This window comes from Penaeus monodon, chromosome 2 (assembly GCF_015228065.2).
Source record: "Penaeus monodon isolate SGIC_2016 chromosome 2, NSTDA_Pmon_1, whole genome shotgun sequence".
Lineage (NCBI taxonomy): Eukaryota > Metazoa > Arthropoda > Malacostraca > Decapoda > Penaeidae > Penaeus > Penaeus monodon.
The window spans coordinates 51,331,738-51,353,249 of record NC_051387.1 but is presented as its reverse complement, the minus strand read 5'-3'; the positions used below and the strand labels follow the sequence as shown (position 1 = coordinate 51,353,249).

General features: G+C 32.4%; 1 pseudogene; it reads right to left on the bottom strand.

Annotated features, from left to right (window-relative positions):
* Positions 1-13,661: 13,661 nt before the first annotated feature.
* The window catches only part of LOC119579825, a 10,211-nt pseudogene continuing 2,360 nt past the window's right edge, over positions 13,662-21,512 (bottom strand).

Here is a 21,512-nt window from a genome sequence, read left to right as displayed (position 1 = left end):
ACTGCTAAATTGAGTACATGAGAATTTTTATTAGTAAACATTCTCAGTCAACCTTTATCTACAATTAAGCCCATGATGCTATTTCTTAAAATTCAACTTCTACGAGTAAATTCAACTAATACGAGTAAATTCAACTAATACGTGTAAATTCAACTAATACGAGTAAATTTACACTTGCACATCAAAACCATTTCGATTTCAGGACAAAAATATAATATTCCATTACTCATAATGTCACAAAACCCTTTCTACCTTATTGTCGCAACCAACATCAACTTAGGTGACAGACTCATTGTTTACGTAGAGCTAATCTTATCTCAATAGCCCTTGACACATCACAATAGGCTTGATAATCCCCTCCCCCCCCCTGTCACCTTCCTATTAAAATCAAATTGTGTGCATATTGGAGATAAGGCCACTAATGTGAATAACCAAGCAATGCGTAAGGATGAGTCACATAAATAAAGAAATGAGGAATAACAAGAAAGGAGAATAAAATAGAAAGTTTATTTGTCACCACACAAGTTCCCTTGGTTTGTAATAACCCAAAGCCAATTTTGTAAGATAAATTATCTGTTTTGTATTTCATATAGCTTTTTCTCTGTTATTTCGGTAAAATGCGCCAATATAACGAAAAAAAATACTTGTAACACTCCCCTGCGGCGCGAGAGAGGGACTTGGCGTTACAGGTGGCTCGAGATAGTACATTCAACGTTACAGACTCGCGTTACAGTAGATAAATAACAAATACCGAGGCGTGAGTTTGAAAAGAAAGTGAAATTGTTGATAAAAGGGCGAGAAGAGCGAGCAGACCGCGAGAAAGAAGGCAGTGTTAAGAGGAAGAGGAGGGAGCGAGGTTACAGGGGGTGAGTGTCCCGCAAAAGAGACACGGGGCGCACCATTCCTCTAAGGTCTCACGCCCATTCACGCCCTCCTTCCTCTTGGCCACCCCCACTGCACGCCGATGTCTAGGGCCGTTGACCAGGTGTCTGGCCTCGACGTCCTAAACAGACTTACCCTAGCAAAACTTGACGGCGCGAATTTGACCAAAAGTAAGGCGCCTCGCAGCACCGAGGACTCTCACCCTAAAAGGGGGATTTACACCCGCACGCCTTCTCCGCCCCACCCCACCTCCACGATCTGAGCTCTCCGAGCCACGTGGGCGCCCTCCCCTCCCATATAACCGCCCCAGACGAGGAATAGGAACCACTCACAGCGAGGCCGCGCGTTTTCGCCGCAATATGGCCGGTCGGAGGGGCTGCCATGTGCGCGGGCGGCGCGCGGTTCGCCTGGTGAACGCCTTTGAATGTCAATGTGGGCTGGGTGGGTTTCAGGGATTAGGCTTTGGGTTAATCTTTGTTGGGGTTAATTTATTCTCTTGGGAAGAAGGGCATACATGTGCCAGGCCGGCTGCGTGCTTGATCTTGGGAAACCGCCAATTTTGAATTTTGTCCATGTTTCGGTTGGGGTGGGGTTTTAAGAGTTCCTCTGTAGGCTTTTGGTTGAATTATGTTTGTTTCTGTTAGCGGAATAATATACATGTTCACTAAAAGGTTCCGTAAGTGCCAAAAAGAATCACTCGGGTGGTGGTTTTGCTTAAAGTGGAGATTGAGTCTCGGTTGAGGATTTGGGCGATATAAAATGGTTTTTTCCCTTTCAATAGGAAGTGCCTTTGCATGCGCGCATTCTGGGCTTCAGAACAGCCCTTTTCAATGTTCTTATTAATCATTATTTTCTCGTTCTGCTTATTTTATATTTATTTACTTTCTGTAGCCCATTTAAAAGGTTCTTTGGCTTTTCGTTTAAAACTGGTTCCTTTATTTCCCAAATTAAAGGTGGAAGGAGATTGGAATGGTTGCTAGTATTATATGAAAACCTTTTATAATATTACAATATAATAGATAAATAATTATATAATATATTAAAATTTATATAATATTTTAAATATATATATATATTATATTATATATTATATTATATATATATTAATATTATATATATATATTTTAAATATTATTATTACCAACAAAACACACACAAAACACACACACACCACCACACAACACACCACACCCCACACACACACACACACACCACACACAGGGAAGCCCCTGTGATGGAAATGGGTTCGACTCCCAGACCTTTCAAACAACAGAGAAATGTGGCGCTCTCTCTTAAAGTGCGGGACTGAACTGTTTTACTTTTGTATTTTATAGTGACTTATAAAGTCACTATTGGACTGTCAAGTTAATATAAGTTGTAATTTAATACCCTGACGAGGGCACGTGCTTCCCATCGGTTACGCATCCCTCTCATACTGTATGTCTGTGTTATATTTTTTTTATCTTGGAAGAGTGGGCGTGGTGGAGACAAAACGGACCTGCGCTGCTTATTTAAATATTTGGATTATAGCAGTCTAATTGTCATGCTTGTTGATTTTAAGACTCATGATGGGTTTTTTGGGTTTTCTATCTGTTCTGTAAAGTAAAAGGGTACTTTTATAAAAGATACAACCGCTTTCCCTTCTTTTTGTGTTTTCCTTTTGTTTTGTTCTGGAATTATATTCCAAAATGTATCGCGCCAAGGAACCGTTAAATTCTCGTTTTTAAAATGTTCAAAGAGAATGTGTGATTTTTCTCGCCTTCTTAAATTAACTCTCTGAAGGATAATTGACAACATTTGATAGCGGTAGTGATCTAAACTTGTGGAATGGTATGTCTGTGAAATTGTTCTTCGATATTGTGCGTATGGACACGCACGTCAAATTTCTTTATGTTTTGTTACCAGTTCGTTTCTTTCCCCACAAACCATCATGTCTCACACAATCGTACAGTACAAGTATATATGCATATAAAGGGTGTTGTGTGTGTTTTGTATGTTATTTAAAACCCCTACAAACAACACACACACACAAACACAACACACACAACACAACACACACACAACAGCACACACACAACACACACACACACACCACAAAACACACACATATATAAATAATATATAAATAGATATAATATATATAAAGATATAATTATATACACACACAGACATATAATATTATATTATATTATATATAATATAATATATATATATATATATAATATATATTATTATATCATACAACACACACACACCACACACTTATATATTTTATTATATAATATATATTATATATATAATTATATATATATATTTATATACAACACAAACACACAACACAACAGACACACACACACACACACACAACCACACACAACACCACAAACACAAAACACACACACACACACAAACAACACACAACAATAATTATATAATATATATATATATATATATAATATATATAATAATATATATATATATATATATAATGGATATATTTAATATATATGTATTGTATGTATCACATATAGTATATGTGTGGTTTAATATATTTTCCTATATTTGATTAAATTTATTATATTATATATATATAAATTACATATATTTAATATATATATATTATATATATAATATTATCATATATATATATATAAATATGGTATGTTTATGTGTGTTATATGTATGTTTATATATGATAGTGTGTAATATGAAGTAAAAATATGTACATACATGTGTTGGGGTTTGTGTGCTATATATACAAAAAATACATAAAAAAATATTATATAACATATAAAAAAATAATATATATATATAATATATATAATATATAATAATATATATAATATTCATAAAATATTATAATATATATAAAATTATATTTTTATATATATATATATTATATATATATAGATAAAATATAAAATAATATAAAAAATTCTTTATTTTTTTTTTTGGGGTGTGGTGTGTGTGTGTGTTTTGTGTGTGTGTGTGTGTGTTGGTTGTGTGTGTGTGGTGGGTGGTTGTGGTTGTTGTGTGTGTGTCCCACACATATATGCATACACACACACACAAACACACAAACTAAGTGAAATGTGGTGTGTTGTATAGATAAAAATATGGTGTTTGTGTATGAATATATATTTTTATATATATAAAATTTTAATATATATATATATATATATATATATATTTTATATATATATATTTATTTTTATTATGTAGTGTGTGTGTGTGTTTGTTGTTGTGTGTTGTGTTGTTTTTATATAAAATCTATATATATATATATAATATATATTTTATATATATATAATTATATTTTAAAATATGTATATATATATATATATATATATATAATATGTTTTTTTTTTTGTGTGTGTGTGGTTGTGTGGTGGTGTGTGTGTGTGTGTTGGGGGGTGGGGGTGTGTGTGTGTTTTGTGTGTTTGGGTGTGTGTGGGGTGTGTGTGTGTTTTGTGTGGTGTGTGTGTTGTGTCGTGTGTGTTAAAAGAAAAATCAACATAAAATTACATATATATTTAGTTAATTAATATATATATATATATATTATATATATATATATATATATATATATATGTGTGTTTGTGTGTGTTGTTTTATGTTTTGTGTTTTTTTGTTTTTTTTTAGTGTGTTGTTATGGGTTATAAATATATAAATAAAATAAAATATAAATATATATTTTATGTGCAATATTATTTATATTGTTATATATATATACCCTATTATTTATAAATATTTATATTTTTTATAAAATTGAAGAAAAATGAAAAATAGTGTTAAAGTAAAATATTGAAATATTGTAATGTTTTGAAAGTCTGATGATGATGTGAAGAAAAAGCAAAAATAAATTGTGTAAATTAAAAAATATATCATATCCCAAATTATATTATATATATATGATTGACTAAGAATGAAAAATGTACTAATAATAATATAAAATAGTATATGCTGGGAACTGGAGATTATTAGAAAATGACGCATTGTAAATCTTCTAGAACGTAATATTAGTTTTTAAATGCCCCAATTAGTAAACCCAAAATATCCATTCACCATGGAAAAATTAACACTGATCTTCCCTTAAATATGTCTATAAAAAAGGTACATAACTGTGTGTTAAAACAAAGTGTAGCGTTAATGGCAGTATGGGCATGATGTATCAAAGTGTTAAGTGCATATACAGCTGATAAAAATGTGTTGTTGTATACAAAAATGGTTTTAAAATTCAAGTTAATAAATCAAAAATTTGGAAGAGTACACAAAGAAGTTGGGATTATCCTCGCAAACAAGAAATTTTTTTAATGTTTTTGGGGTCTGGTATTTTTCCTGGACTATCAAAGTGTTTTTTCGGACCGAAATTTTCAAAGGGCAAAAGCTAAATGAAAAAATTGTAAATGATTAAGGTAAGAATTACTAATAGGCCAATAAAAAAACATCATTTGGATGGATACATCTAGGAAATACGCAAGTACAACCGTGAGAAATTTACGAAGGATCCTTCAAGATCTTGGCATACAAGTTGCCCCACGGTTGGCCATATAATTGAAAAGATTTAAGGAGTAACTAGATTGACAAACAAAGGCCTTGAAAATGTACCATGGGCAACGATATAAAGGATAACAAGCTCAAAAGGATAGTACAGTGATTCCTGACGCACTAAAGCCTGAAAGCTGTCTCATCAGGCAAACTTCATCCATAAAATAGCAGGTCAACCATATTAGCCAGAACGTAGTACAAATGATGGTAACTCACGGTCCCAAGAAATGCAATGAATCTGATGTAACTGTTAGGGACGAAAACAAGCGGTTGGCTTGGAAAAAATTTTATACAATCGGAATTTGTAAAATTGGCACCCCAGACCCCCAAACAGGGGTTAAGAACTATGGAAAAATTTCAATTCATTCGGGATACTTGAATATAAATTTTACTTACCAAATTTTCTTTCAAAAAATCCCTAAGAAAAGTGGTTATTAAGCAAGTCAAAAACAATTCAACTTAATTTGTAGGGATGTAATTTGTATATAAACCAGTAGAAAATTACAAGGGTACGGGCAAAGACATAATTTACTAGGTCCAAATATATTAAAAGCTTAATAACTGTTGCCCCGCCTGATGTATAGGCACCGGGTTGGTAAAATATAAGAATACTTAATTGACACTAAAGGAAAACCTGTCCATCCAATAGATCAGAAAATCCCGGAAAAACCAATATGTTTTTTGGTTTATTAAAAATTGGTTAACTAGGTTTGAGGGCTTTGGTAGACGTAAGAAAAAAGATTAAAAAATTTTGGAACATTTCACTTTTTAATAAAAGGTTTTAATTTTTCATAAATCGTATTCAAGTTCTTCTTTCCTATTATAGCAAAACCGTAAAACAAAAAAAATTTAAACAAGGAAAAAACGATCAATAATATTGGATTATAATTTAATTTATTTAATGACAAAACAAAACACAAATAATTAATATTAACAAATTTTAAAATTTAAATAATGATGATGATTGGTAAATAAGAAATTTAATTTATTTTTTTGATGAAATTTAATTCCCAATAAATGATGAGAAAATGTGAAATATAAAATATATTTTTTTTTATTGGTTAAGAGTAGTTTGGTAACAGAATTTAAAATACAAATAAAGGAAATTTTAAAAGGTTATTTCATAAAAGAAATTACACGCGCAATAAATAACGAAACAACCAACAAAAAACAAAAGGGGAAAAGTAACATTAAATGTGATAATTTTAATGGGAAACTAAAACCCCCAATAAAGAAATAATTAAAAAAAAATATACAAAACTATGTGTTAAAAGAATTGGACTTTAAAAATTCCAACCAGGTGTTCCCCCTTTTTAAAATTGGGTTACCCCCTAAATAAACATGTACAATTATTTTATAAGCAATTTAAAGGAAAATAATAAATAATAAAGTAATCCGCCAATAATAACAAAATGAAATCTAAAGCAAAGAATGGAAATTTAAGGGTTTTTTTGATATTGTGTAGAGTTAAAAATCAGGAAGGAAAAGAAATATCAACCAAAGAATATCAAAATTGGGTTAAATAAATTGGGAAAACAAACCAATTAAACATTATCCCCATCCTTAAAATCCGGTTTACCCTAAAAAAATGTCACAATTATTTTGCATAAAGGACTGTTGTAATAGCCCCATTAAAAATAGAGAACCCTGGGAAAATAACAAAAAAAATTTAAACCCTGCAAATACATCTAATTTTTAAAATTATTATTATACTATTAAAAATCATAAAAATTATAAAATATCAAAAAATTTAAATAAAATTAATTAAAATTTAAATTTTCAATAAGTCCATATAAAAATCTTTAATTTTTGGTTTGTTTGGTTATTAATTTCTATATACAAATTAACAATATAATTTATTAATACCCCATGGTTAACCCTGGGCATTTATTGTGTAAAGCATCATATTTTAAGTTAATATACCTCTTAATTTTCTCTTTTCCCATAATTCAAATTTCGTTAACTTTTTTATTTACAACAATCATCATTTATCATGAAATTTTTATTTTATAATGTCATTATACCCCACTCACTGTTATTATATCATCTAATGGAAAATTGTGTCGATTATGGAAAAGCCACTTCTAAAATTTAAGTACATAATAAGTTTTCCAACATACAAATTTTGATAAAAGTATAACAAAACATTTTTGGCCATTAATATTTTATAGAATTTAATTCAAATATATTAACCACTATGTTTTTCACATCGTAAGGAGAAAAACAAATTTTTCAAAAGGGAACCAAAGTGTAATAAGCAAACTAAGTTTACAATAGGGAAAGAAGTTGCTGTTAGAACAAAAAACTGGCGTAAACGATAAAATTCAAACAGGCCTGTTTTTTCCCAACACGTAAGGACGAAAGGGCCTTACAAATCGTAGTTTAATATAAAAGTTTGCTTCAATAAATTAGAATTTTTTTAATAACAATCGGGTTTTAACCCCAAAGAAATTTTCATGCAATAAAGGTTTTGTTTCCACACCATGCCCTTAGGATCAAATTTAAAATTCTACCATCTAGTTTAGATGTAAAAGTTATGAAAAAAATTAAATTTTTTCTTTTGAAAACGGGAAAATAAAAAAAGATTTAACCAAGTTTCCCCGAATGGTTCCAAGCATGACTTAACACTGAATAATTCCACCCTTTTGAAGAAAATTGTTGAAGACTTAAATGACATAAACAAATAAATTAATTTGGGAACGTAAAGGGTTTTCCGAATAAACCATCACAGAAGAATAATCCCACTTTCCGGGGATATATTTAATTATGATAAAATTATTTTATAATAATTTTAAAATAATAATTTATAATAATTTTATATGTATATATATAAAATATATATATATATATATATATTATATATATATCATATATATATATATAAAAAATATATATTTGAATATAAATATATTTTATATATATGTAAAAAAAAATAAAAATATTAATATATATATAAATAATAAAAATATATATATATATATAAAAATATATATATTTATATATAGATGGAAATATTGTGTGTTGTGTGTGGCGTGTGTGTGTGTGTTTTGTGTGTGTGGGGTGGTGTGGGGTGTGTGTGTGTGTGTGTGTGTGTGTGGTGCGTGGTGTATGTGGATGTATGTACGTATGATGTATGTATGTATTTACATACATACACACACACACACAACACCCCCACACACACACACAAAACACACACATACACACACAGAACAACACACACAAACACACACACACATATATATATATAAATATATATATAATATATTTTATATATATTTTATATATATATTATATGAATATATGTTGTTTGTGTGTATATATATTATATATACATAAATACATAATATATATATAATATATATATAATATATTATATATAATTAATATATTATATATATATATATAGTGTATGGTATAATATCCCCACAGAACTTGTAATGCAAAGTTTCTTTTCCTTCTCTTTACCTTTTTCCATTTTTCCAAGATGATACCCATGACTGGCAACAAAGATGACTTTAAAATCATTGCAGCATTACTTTACATTTACTAATTTCTGCTTATCACCACCCTAATCATGTAACGATTGTGGTTTTTTACCTCCTTCTTCTTGATCTCTATTCTTCTATCTCTCAGTTTCTCGATTCTTTTACTTCCTTCTTCTTGATCTCTGTTCTTCTATCTCTCAGTTTCTCGTGTAAATACAAAAGCTGTCTGTCAGCCTTTCTGTCTCCCCTCCCTTGTCTTTCACGGTCTCCGACAATCTCTTCTTATGGTTATTTGTTTGTCTGTCGATTTCTGGCTCCATTGGACGGTATATTTCTAAATTCATCTTTCTCATCCATACCTTTTTCTGCATCGATGGAGAAATATGTCGTGCAGTACACACACGCACGCATGCACGACGCGCGCGCACACACCAAAAACCAAAACACACACACACACAACACACACACACCACACCACACACCACACACACACAAAACCCAACACCACACAATATGTTCTAACTTTTGAAAGGGAAAAAAAAATATAATATATAGTACATATACATAGTATCATATATACATACATACTTTAACATTAAAAATATATAAAAATTATATATAATATAATATAAAATATATATATAGTATTATATATATAAAATACTATATATTAAAATATATATATATATATTAATATATATATATATTTTATAGATATGATATGGTTGTGTTGCGTGGTATGTGTGTGCTAAAATATATTAAAAAAATGTATAAAATTTGATAGTGTGTGTGAGTGTGTTAGCATTAGTTTCTATAGCGAAAAAAATGGTAAGAAACCAGTCGTGTTAGCATTATTTGGGAGGTGCGAAGTACAACAAGAAGTTTTTAGAAGTGATTGGCTTATTCAGATTAAATGAAAATCCAGTCATAAAAGCACGCTCGGGGGTCAAGAAAAATCTTTCGTAATATAATTTAAATTTACTTAAAACACACACACATTACACAACACACACACACAAGCAATATATAAAGCAAAATTGATATATTATTATATATATATATAAAATATATTATATATATATAATAATATATATAACACAAACATTAATATATATATATATATATATATAATTATAAATATATATTATAAATATATATATATATATATTATATATATTATATATATATATATATATATATATATATATATATGTATGTATATGCATGTGTGTGTGTGTGTATTTTAGCACTAATTTATATCTAGCGAGAGGGAAAAAAAATATTTGACAGAGTCTTCAGTTTGACCGCCGAGCGTGCCTTCATCAACTGAAATTTTCACTTTAATCTGAATTAAGTAATCACTTGACTGCAACCTTCTTCACTGTACTTCTGCAGCCTCCCAGAGTAATGCTAACACGAGCATGGTTTTCTTAACCATCCATTCCCTGTAACTAATTCCTACTGGTCACAGAGTGCGCCTGAAACGAAACAATTTAAGGAAAAAAATTCACATGATGCAGTGGCATAAAACTATACAAGACTATAACATCACTATCTTTCTCCAAATGAGACCAGATTCCGTCATTCCTGTAAATTAGCTTGTACGGGTTACATTGGTGTATGCAGCATATAGTAAATAATATGAAGACAAGATGATGTGCGATAATAAAACGGGCACATATGGGGGGGGGGGGGGTAAAGTAATAATAAAATGTAATATGTTTCGACGATATAAAGGGTGAGTAAAGTGATCATTATAAATATATAAGTGGACATATTTGCATATTACATCGAACGAGTTGTGTCTGGGCGTTGCGCGTATCAAATGTTCACAATTAAAACTCCCAACCAATGGTCACTCACTTTTGGGCGTATCACCCTTTGGGGTCGTATTGGGTGTGGCGGGGTGGTCCAAAAGGAGGAAAAAAACGGCTGCGTTAAAAAATTTTTCATTTTTGGGAAAAAAAAAAAAAAAAAATGGTCATATAAAAATTCTCTCTCCATAGACTTTTAAACACAATATTTCGAAACAGATTTTTTCCTCAGAACACAATAAAAGGGCCCTTTTAAATTTTGAGAGTTGCAGTAGTGTACTTAAATTTTTATTTTTTGCTATGTGAGGGGGTTTTCTGTACCGCTTTGTTGTATATAGAGAAAGTTTTTGGTAAAAGATTGATTACAATATTGATTTCTCCTGTTCTATTTTTTAAAACATAATTTAAATGAATATATCCAGTGACATTATTTTTGTCCATATTCTGAAAGCTATGTTCATTTACACATTTCGCTACAATTTTCGGAAATCACGAAATAAAATCGGAAATGGTTTAGCCCAATATATCCCAAAAAAGTCTAAATTTTAACATCATTTCCATACTCATACATACAAATATATAGTGAGAGAAGAGGGAGGAGAGGAAGGGAGAGAGAAGAGAGAGAGAGAGAGGAGAGAGAGAGAGAGAGAGAAGAGAGGAGAGAGAGAAGGAGAGAGAGAGAGAGAGAATGAGAGGGGAAAAGAGAGAGAGAGAGATACACCTTTTTTTAACCCATATTCTGATGGCCATGTTAATTTACATATTATATTTCTCTACCACTTTTGGAAATCACGAAATAAGAGCCCAGTTTAGCCCAGTTTAGTATGTGCAAGAATCTTACAAAAAAAATCACCTTAAATTTCAACATCATTTCCATATTCATATACAAAAAACATTAATTTTAATATATATATTTTAAATATATATAAAAATTATATATATATATATATATATATAGTGAGAGAGAGGAGAGGGAAAGAGATAAAGAGGAAGAGAAGAGGAGGAAGGGAGAAAGAGAAAAAGAGGAAGAGAGAGAGAGAGAAAGAGAGAGGGATAGCGAGAAGATGGAGATGAAGAGAGAGGGGAGAGGGAGAGGGAGAGGGAGAGTGAGTGAGAGAGTGAGAGAGAGAGAGAAAGAGAGAGATAGATAGATAGATAGATAGATAGATAGAGAGAGAGAGAGAAATATATATAAGTATATGTATGTATGAATATATGTATATGTCACACACACACACACACATATTGTTTCTACCTTTTTGAAAGGAAAATAGGCCTCTTTCTTCTAACTAAACTTTATGACTAAAATTTTTTGAGCAAATTTTGTAATATTTTTTGTTATTTAAAAATAAACTTAAAGATTATATATTCTTTTATTCACAGTGGGCTAATATTATATTTGCAAAAAATATATTCATTACTAATTTTGATGCTATTTGCTATTTAACTTTGTTCTTTTTCTTGTCATTACCATGGTTTTTTCGTATCAGTTCTCTGTTTTTGATATTTTCGTTTTATGTTTTATTATTCTTAAGTATTTTCACATTACTCAACTGATTCAGTCTTCTCAGATCTTTCAGTTCTCTTGGTCTGTCTCATTTTATAATAAATTAATATATTTTGAGTAATTGAATACTCAGGAAACTAAACAACATTTGCAAACTAATAAACGTTTTTGTTCTTTTACCCAAATTTTTAAAAATTCCTTGAGGTAAACGTGGGAAAAAAAAAAGCTACGAATGAAATAGATTTTTTCTTTTGCAGGAATCACAAATCTTGCCTTAACAAATTATTCTTGTTCATGAAAATTTCAACATTTACAGTTAAAGATCTGCAAGAATTTCCATTATAGCATTCATTTTCACATTTTTTTTGGAAAATAATTAAATTTTCTAATTTTGTGTAGTATATACAAAAAAGGTGAAGAGAGGATGTCATATTTCAAAACATAGTGAATTTTGGAATTATCAGGCATAGCAACTTTAGAATTAATTTAAGATTATATCTAGGATATATACACAATAAAAAACATCATGACTAATTTATATCAGGTAAACAAACCATCTGTTCAAACATAAATAAAAACTTAAAAATATACACACAAATACATACATATTAACCAGAATTATCTAAAAAATGCCAATGAAATGTCTTGCTTATTTTTTCCTGTTTAATTATCTTTGGTTCACAGAATCTGAGAAGGCACAGTATTAGGGGAGAAGAAAAAATTAACAGCCTGCTAAAATATATACCCCTTATCCAGAATGTTCACCCGTATCTAGTACAGTACACAAAATATCCCAAAAGGAGCTCTGAATCTCTTCATTTAACTGTAAAATACAGTAAGCAAAAGAAAGACTTCTATTAAAATCAGCCATTCTATGGTGGTGGAAAGCCCGAGGAATAATATCTACTGGTTGAACTTTAAATTCAGATAAGGAAGTATATGTATTGCTTGAAGCTCAAGTGTCTTATAATAATTTATGAAAGGGAAAAAAAAAAGAAGAAAAAAGTAAGTCTTAAGTTATGCAGTTTGAAAAATCATGCTATAAAAAAGATAAAACTGTAAAACCTCTACAGTTTAGAAACCTAAAACTAAAATGTTGGCATTACTTTTTCCCTGATACAGTGTATAAAGTTGAACTGATTTTGCCACAGACTGTTTGGAGATCTTATCTGAAAAAAGTTGTAACCAGACTTCTAATCTGAATATCAATAAAATACATTAGCTCATATAAACAAATTATTAAAGCAAAAAGAAAGAAAGAATGAAAAAAAAAACATAGAATTAAAAGTCATAACAATATACTGCATACTATAAAAAACAATTTTCACAGGCAGGACTCACTGATTATTCAGGTACCATATATTCAAAATTCAGAATCCTTTAATTCTTTATTTTATCAAGCTGAGATATAAACCATAAAACTTATGATATTATTGTGCCTGGAGGCGGAGCTCCTTGCGCAATAATGAAAGAACCATCTGCAAGTGTATGTGCCATGAGCAAAATAATGTAGCAGCCATTGCTTTTTCCTCTGTGCTTGCGTTGCTGTTGCTGCTGTTCAGCTGTAGGGCCACCCAACTGTATCTTGTGCTTACGCCCCATGTGTGCCTTGAGATTGCCTTTAGTTTCTGATGCAAAAATCACAGCTGTGCACAGGGGGGAAAGGTTTTTCTCCCGTGTGGATTCTACGATGGACATTCAGTGTCTCTTTCCGTTTAAAGCTCTTGTTACAGAAGTCACACTGGAACTGTGGCTTTGTCTCATGAACCATACTGACATGCTTTTTAATGCCATAGCTCCAGCATGACTTTTCCACAAATTTTGACAGTTGACTTCTAGCTTCTGTCTCATGTTGCCTTTCATGCATGTTGAGTTTCCATTTTTTTACTAAATGTTTCACCACAGTGAAATTGCAAAAAAGAGACCCACCTGTATCTCCTACCTGGATATCATGCAAACTATACTTGTGTCTTGCTAGTGACTTTGAGTTTGACATCTGCTTATTACATATTTCACATATAAGATTGCGCTTAATACACTGGCGATCAGGACACACTGGATTGTCAGGACTAATTGGCAGAGTTAGATCTTCCCTTTACATCCTTCTTCCGACAGGAAATTACAGCCCTTGGCAAGAAAAACGGCCAGGGTAAGTGGAAGTGTTCCTCTGTCCTCCACCTGATCAACCATTATGTGCATAATCAACTCCTCGTGAAAGATGGATTTACATAAAAGTTCTAATCTGATACAGCCCTACGTTTTTAAGTCATTGCTTACCTGTGGAAGCATGCTTTTTTTAGAAACTCCTCCACTGCCCACCAGCAGGTCATCTCCCCCAACTGCCATTCTGTTAACAAGGTCATCTAGGTCATGAGGTGCTGATGAATCATCAGGGAAAACATCGCCCTCCAGTAAGGGTGGCATCAAAGTGTCCTTTACTTCCCGCTCCTCCTCCCCCTCCCCCACTAGGACGGACCTGCCCATTTACCTCTTTCCCATGCGGATCCAGTAGCGGTACATTGCTATCATGTGAACATATTTTGGAATATGTTGGGGATCAAATTGATGATAATTGATAATTTGCATGTCACCTACTGTGATTGTTTTCCACCTCCCGGACAAAATGAATCCCCCATGGAAGCTTTGCTGTATGCTTCACTACTTTGAGGGTCTCCAGTATGAGTGACTAGCAATTCCACACTGAAGCCATTACCTTCTGTGTCTGCACTCCCCTGTGGTGCATGAGATTTTCTTTTTTTAGAAAAATTATTCATGGGCTTCTGAGAAGAACTTTGGGGAGGTCATTCTGGTCAAATAGCTTAGTGAGGAGGATGTCTGCATGCCAGAGAGTGATAATGTGTTGTGAAGTCCTGGCAATTTGAAAAGTTTATGCCAGAAGGATCAAAGAGTCTTCAATCTTACCAAGGAAGGGTGCAGGGCACTGTCGACAATCTTCTGGCTGATACCTGTGACAGATAGATTGAGTGATAAAACAGTGAATTGAATACAAGAAAAATTCAAATACAAAACAAGAAAATTTTTCAGTAAGATTTTTTTGTCCATTTCTTCAGAAGTACTTTTCCTCAGGTTGCCCCCCTCACCAAATTACAAAAAAGTACCAGTTTTTAATAGTACAACTAAAAGCCATAACCAGTCCTAACCTTCATTTTCCCTGTGCATCATCTCCTCCACCCTCATGGTCTGTGACAGTCCTCCTCCTTCTCCCCCTCTCTTTTCCCAGTCCATCGTCTGGCCCTCCATCACCAGGTCCACCCGTGTCTGACAGAAGTGGCATCACAAGGCTCTCCAAGTCGTCTTCGCCAGGGTCGCGTTTGATGCGCTTTCTTGGCCGACGGGGCCCTTCTCCTCAACCTGTGAGGATTAGAGGGACTGCTACAGAAAAGTTGATAAAGTATAGAATCTATATCTAGTAATGGAATTTTTTTCATTCATTTAAATAAAGTAATGGTAATATTAAACTATAAATAAATAAATATAAACTAGTTAAAGGATTATTGTCTAATGGTTTTATATTAAAAAAAAAAAGTATCTTACAGAGATATCAATAAATTTCTTTACAAGTACACATCTGGTATCTATATTTATGTACTGCTACAATGATAACTTTACTTTATATATGATATAATATTATGTTAATACTGTACACATCATTTTTTTGAAGACATGTATGTAACAATTTTAATAAATACAATAAACAATGGGCATATGATTTGGTTCAGAGATAAAGTATTATGCTGAGGGGTTTGATTATTTTCTGAAGCATAATAAATTAACAGCATAAGCAACAGTACTAATTTGGGCTAATAGCATGATGCCAAATATCTTCTTACAAAATTGAGATAAAGTTTTGCATAATATTACATATAAGATATTGTCATGTGATGACAAAAAATACCTTCAATTTTCCCTCATATTTAACCTTTTACAAACAACCAATCCTTATCTAAGTATAAGAAAAAGGTTTATTTAGTTACTACATCAGAATAAAAATGTAGTCTTTGGTTAGTTGAATCTACTTTTTCTCATTGTACCGGTTAGCATGCAGATAATGAATACTAGGCAATAGTTATCAATATTTTTTATCAAAATAACAGCACCTATTGATAATCCTATGCTGTTGGGGATGACCATGGCCATGCCCATGAAGTAAGTTTATTACACAGAGGCTGCACAAGTGCCCTTAGTCACCCATGAGTCAATCACTAGCCAGCCTATCTCACCTACCTCGCCCTTTTCTGATTTTTGGAAATATTTTTTTATTGCCATTTGTATTGTTTAAAAACCTGTAATAATTACATCAAAAAACAGCACCATACAATTGCAAAAAAAAAATCCTGAAAACTCAAGGAAGAGGAAAATCAGGTGAAGGCACAAAGAATACTGATTAACTTCTTGGTGGCTGAGCACTTGCGGAGTCATTTATGCCGTGGTGGCATGGGGTTAATCACAGGATTCCATCTTCCTCAGGTTCTATCTTCCTCAAACAATATTCATGCACATGGACACTTAAACATAGACACATACACACACACACCCCACTCTTTCCTCACTCTCCTACACTCTCCTCCCCTTTCTTTCTCTCTCTAAAAATGTATAGTATATATATTAGCTTTACACAGGGCATTCTCATTATCATTACTGCAAGAATTTACTTTGTTAACGTGCTTAGTAGAGTGACATACATTAATGTACCCTAACTTCAAATGGTTGCTTCTCAGTAATCATAAATTCCTGGTTTTGTCCATCTCATATGTTGGGTAACTATTTTTCTACTCAAATTGTTACATATACACACACAAATATCCAGGGAAATTATTGGAAACAAATATACCTACCCCCTCTTCCTGCTACTTCTTGATCATACTTCCAGGGCTTCTTTATCTCAAAGAGGGAGAGCACCTTCCTTACCCGAGCCGTGCCTTTGCCCTAGGTAAAATCATGGACCCTTGGAAAACAATGCAAATATTTAAGTCCAGCCCGACCCGTATGTGAAAATATATATATATATAAAGATGAAATTGTAGCCTGAATGGATTGAATGGGGTCCACTTCTCTCTCTGTACCAGTGGTGGCTTATTTACAACCTAGATATAATGTGAGCATTCAATAAACTAAAACAAATCACAAAAGTAATAGGACACTCTATCCATTTGTATAGTTTTCCTTTCTTACCTGTATACATAAAGGAAACAACCGCATCACGACATCAAATCACAGCCAATGGTGTGTAAAACGGCAGGGAAATGGTATAGGGATTTTAACTTTTTTTCTTCTTAAGTACATCTGTCATAGAAGTACGGACCTGCGAGCCACTAAAACAGCTTGTTTCCCTGGAAAAAAAAAAAAAAAGTCGGAATCCAATTTAATTTCCCGGAATTTTTCTATACATTTTGTTTTCATTTCCAGCATTCTCAAATCTGCCCCTTTCATTTGTAGAAAATAATTTATAAGTGATTTTAAATGTAATTAATATCTATCTGTAAGCCATAGGAAACAGACCCCCTTATTTGCTATGAAATCTTGCAATAAAGCAAACTTACATAAACCATCTGTCTTTTATCCATATCCACAAGTGCAGTATTACATCAATTTGCAGCTGCCTCCCTCTGCTTTTAAGGCATTGCAGAGAGGGGGCTGCAAACTGGTGTAAGATGGGGTTTTGTTGCCCACCCCTAAGCCATCTGTTGCCCCCCCCCTCATCCCCCCTGGGTGGTGGTGGGGGCTGTACCTCCTTGGTCTTCCTAAACGGCCAGGCACTTTTCAACAGGGGAAGTGTTTAAGGGTTCTCGTGGTCCATATGCAACTACCTGAAGATTAATAAAACATTAGGAAGGACTGTCCTTTAAGATTCTTTTTTTCCTTTTTCAAATTTAAAGTCTTTAATGACAGAATTACTGTAGACTTTGTGTATTTTCTTACTCTTTAAACCTAAATTAAATACAAAAAATATATATATCAATAAAAGAATAATAATAATAATAAATAAAAAAGGAAAAGAAAGAAAAAATACCCATTAAAACTAACATTAGTTCATGAACTTATGAGAGTCGATCCCTATTCACTAATCAGTGTATTTACCAGCCCTATTTGATGACACCAACTACCATATACAAGATAAATATTTTTGTGATAACCAACTATTTTTTCCCGGGATACTCTCGTACTCTTAACTGAAAACTGTCCTAATTTAATTTTTCTATCTGAATTAAAAAAAACTAAATCTCTTGTTCAAGTGGATATAAAGTATGCAAGCACTTCAAAATCATATTCATGAACAGCAACTATAAATCATGAACAATGAAAAAAGAAAGAAAGAAAGAAAGAAAGAAAGAAAAAGAAGAGGGAAGAAGCACTAGTTCATTTTATACTCTTTCCTAATAATATATCACAGTCCTGGAAAACTTATTAAGAAAAAAAAAAAAGTATCATGAAAAATAAGTGAAAAATATGTCTCTCACCTTGACAAAATCACTCTCATCAATGAGGACCGTGACCTGTTCAATCCTGAAAGGTTTATCTGCATCATGATCCTTTCTGATCTTATTCAGGTCAATCAAGGTAGCATTTGGGGCTAACTTGGTGACTGAGCCAGGAGGGGGCTGGACAGGGGGAGGGAGAGGGTGCCCATCTGGCCCTAGAGGTGTTCCATCAGCTGAGGTATTGAATATTGGGGTTACACTGGCACCAAGGCCTTGGCCTGTGCCATCATTTTGGGCTGCAGTCTGTAAGAGATAAAATTACTTATGATAAATTGTAGATAAAAATCACATTTTCATGCAGAAAAAAAAAACTAAAAAACATAGGACCATATAATATACTGGGACCATATAATATACAATAATAATAAAGAATTTGAAACATATAATAACCTTCATATGTAAACCCTTTATACACTTGCAATGTCACTAAAGAAATCCACTTCTCCCATGAATATGAGTGAAATTCCAGGGAAAATTCTTGCTCTATTATTTTTATTTCTATTATTATTTATTTTTTTGTGTGGTGTGGGGTGTGTGGGGTGGTGTTGTGTGTTGTGTGTTGGTGTGTGTGCTGTGTTGTGTTGTGTTTTTTTTCTGCACTAGGATCCCCCCTATAATGCTTAGGGCCGGGGAGTGGTTAATTGGACCCTTTTGACGACCTAATTTCCCCTTTCCTTGATTGGGGAGAAAAATTAATTTCCCATCCTAAGGCCGGGTGGGCCCATCGTTAGGCTGGACCAAGCCCGATTTAATTCGAGGGTTCGAGTCACCTGGCCGTGCCCTGGGAAGGAATTCCCTACCACTAGCCACCAACCATCCAACAGTGGGCCAACCAAATTAAAAGATGTTACTAAAGTAAAACCGGCACCTGGGAAAGGAACGGGGACCTACCACGTACTCACCAAAATCACTAAAAAACTACAATAGTATCCTGCTGTGACTAACCATTGGGTAAGAAAAAAAAAAAAAAAAAAAAAAAAAACATGGTGTTATTTTTATTAAAACATTTATAATTACTATAATGTTAAAATATAATAAGATAACGTAAAATATTTTCGTAATTAAGTAAAAGGGTGAATGGGCAGACGGCAGTACTTGTAACTGGCTCCCCTGGTGGGCTTAGTACAAGTGTAGCCCTTTTATGTGTAAAACAATTATAAGTAAACTCACAGTGGGGGATGGCATGTACATACATCCCATGCCCTCCATTGGTTAGATATATTAGGTGACACATGTAAATTCACATCCTACACATTAATTTGCCTGTCCCCCTTTATATCTGATCTAAAAAACTTTAGTTCAGTTCCTACATGTTAGTTACCCAGATTGTTATAACTCTAAGCCTCCCTATGGCATCTTCTTGAATCCTAAGACAGTATTTTAAAGTATAATGATTGTTGAAATTATATCACATTTTAGCTGGTAGACAAAACTTTTATTTGGTAATATTCAAGTGTAACACTACGACTAAATTTTGAAACATCAACCATATCTAGCCTGTGAATGAAATAAATACAGTCACATACTGATTTCATCTGATGCTGGCATCATGCCTAACAATTCATTGCCAGCCACAGAAGCTTCTGGGATCACAGTGCTGTCTATAACTATGCTTTTGCTTTTTTTTTGTGCTCATTTTACTGCTCTGCATTTTCCTCCTTGTTTGATTTTTTTCTCTCACTCTCCTTCTGCGAAAAGTTACATTTACATGGCCATTTAAAGAGAAAAGGGATCCCGCCATTTTGCTATTGAATTCCCTTAGAAGGTGAACAACATGCAAGAGGACTACTGTTTATATGCAATGGCAATGTATTTGAAAATCACTGGCAAATATATTAACGTCAGTGGAATAAAACTTATTTGATGGCAGTGGAATGATGAGTAGACGTTGGCTAAATTGGTCCTTTTTTAAATAATTTGAAGGGACCAGATTTTAAAAATTTAGTAAATCATCTTTATGTCAAAAAAAAGGAAACAGATAAGTTACATTAGTCAATCAAAATATACCTGATAGGTTTTTTTTGAATTCTTAAAATTTAATCTTTCTTACAGAATTCAGATAAAAAATCCCTAATCATATGAATACATAATAATTACATATGTATATAATATATTAATTGACCTTCACCTTTGGATATGATGATCCAGGGAGTGTTATAATTACAATCAAAATATCAAGAATATCCATCACTGTGAAATGGGAATAATGTTCACTTCCAACAGGATTTCTATACACAAAAGGTTTTGCACCGGTGACATACTAGGAACTGCAGAAGTTTAATTTGAGCATGCATATCGTACAGGTAAATAGTACATGGAAGCAACAGATAATGAATTCTCTGACCTTTCCCCCTAGTCCATAGATCCCTTTCAAATTCAAGTTGATAGTACAGATGAGGTTACAAACTGATGTGATCTCTACTTGTTCACACTCCTAGCTAAAGCCCGGCCTGGTCCTATTTTACATAAAACTTTGTATGATCCATCCAGTTTTTCATCTAATCTATTTAATTAACTTTTTTTTCCCCAAATTTTGAACTTTAGTATGATCCCCTATTTTTTTTCTAATTTATAATCAATTTTTTTCCACTTCGATTTCATGTACATCTTAAATTTTACAACTGATAAATATATCTGAAACTGAACTAATAATAATGAATATATACCTTTAATGCCACAACCCACTTCATTTCGAACAGTACAATTAGGATCTAGCCATCCTTACTATGAATGTCATAATTAGAGCACACAACTGCACTTTCTTTTTCAATAC